Here is a 1,119-nt window from a genome sequence, read left to right on the forward strand (position 1 = left end):
TGTAGTTCTCGTTGCCGGCAATATTTGCATTAGATCAAATGACAACGATTTTGTTCTCCATGCAAGTACATCCGGTGTTTCACTGGTTCAGTCGTAGTGCAAACTAGTTCTCATGAATATTGTTGTACTTTACTGAAATGCGAGAAACGCTTTTTCAGGGGTTGGAGGAAAGGGTGAGAATAGGGATGACCCCGGGCCCGGGCACCATGGCGATGACCAAATGGCACGACCAGGGCCGGGCCGGGACCGTTCCTCTCGGTTCCGTTCGGCTGCCCGGGGTTGGGTGGGTGGGCAGCACAAAGTTCAAAGATCACGAGTGCGACCGAGCGCACCGGCAGCGGGATTGCGAGCGACCGAGCGAGCGAGAGAGGGGGAGAGAGATAGAAACAAAGGGAATAAATAAATACTAACTGCGCAGGGCTGAAGCACGGTGGTGATATGCGCAATCAGAGCACCGCAGGGGAGGGTGATATGGCGCTCACGCGCACCACAACACCCCGGATGCTGTTCGTGGCATTCCTCAACCCCGCTGCCCAAGGGGAGTGACTCGCACCACAACAACACCCCGGGTACTCCTCGCCTTCCTCAACCCCACTGCCCACCGGGGAGGGATTCGCACCCCAACAACACCCTGGGTGCTCCTCGTCCTCGCCTTCCTTCCTCAACCCCACCGCCCGCGGGGGAAGGGAAGAGAGGGTGTTAGAGTCCACTCACCTCAACCCCCACTCCGCTACTGCTTTAGGACGGAAGGGGTGGGTGTTATAGCACCCACTCACCTCCTCCCGCAACATCCTGGGGGCTCCACCACACACCTGCTCCCTTTCCTCCCCCGCTGCGCCCATACAGCGATCCCTTTCTCCTCTCTTTCGCAGTCAGAAGAAGAGGCGACAACCAGCGCCACGCTGCCGCCATCGCCCTGCGCACCTCCCATTCATGAGGAGCTACAACACGACCGACCCCCCACCTCGCCACCCAACCGCCTCGCGCCCCAACCAGCCAGGCCCACTCGGAGCGCGCGCGCCCCACACCCCATCCCTCGTCCACCCGTTGCACGCCCACGCAGTGGCCGACATCACCCCCTCCCGCTCCGGGACGGTACTCTAGATAGCGCGCTACCCC

General features: G+C 60.8%; 1 protein-coding gene and 1 long non-coding RNA gene across 13 annotated transcripts in view; one reads left to right on the top strand and one right to left on the bottom strand.

Moving 5' to 3' along the window:
• The window catches only part of LOC113218050 (cytoplasmic dynein 1 intermediate chain), a 14,512-nt gene that overhangs the window by 3,474 nt on the left and 9,919 nt on the right, over positions 1-1,119 (bottom strand). The window lies entirely within an intron of this gene.
• Positions 1-1,119, top strand: part of LOC127751338 (uncharacterized) — a 4,557-nt gene that overhangs the window by 193 nt on the left and 3,245 nt on the right. The window lies entirely within an intron of this gene.

This window comes from Frankliniella occidentalis, unplaced genomic scaffold, assembly GCF_000697945.3.
Source record: "Frankliniella occidentalis isolate FOCC.00 unplaced genomic scaffold, Focc_3.1 Scaffold434, whole genome shotgun sequence".
In the NCBI taxonomy this organism is placed as follows: Eukaryota; Metazoa; Arthropoda; class Insecta; order Thysanoptera; family Thripidae; genus Frankliniella; species Frankliniella occidentalis.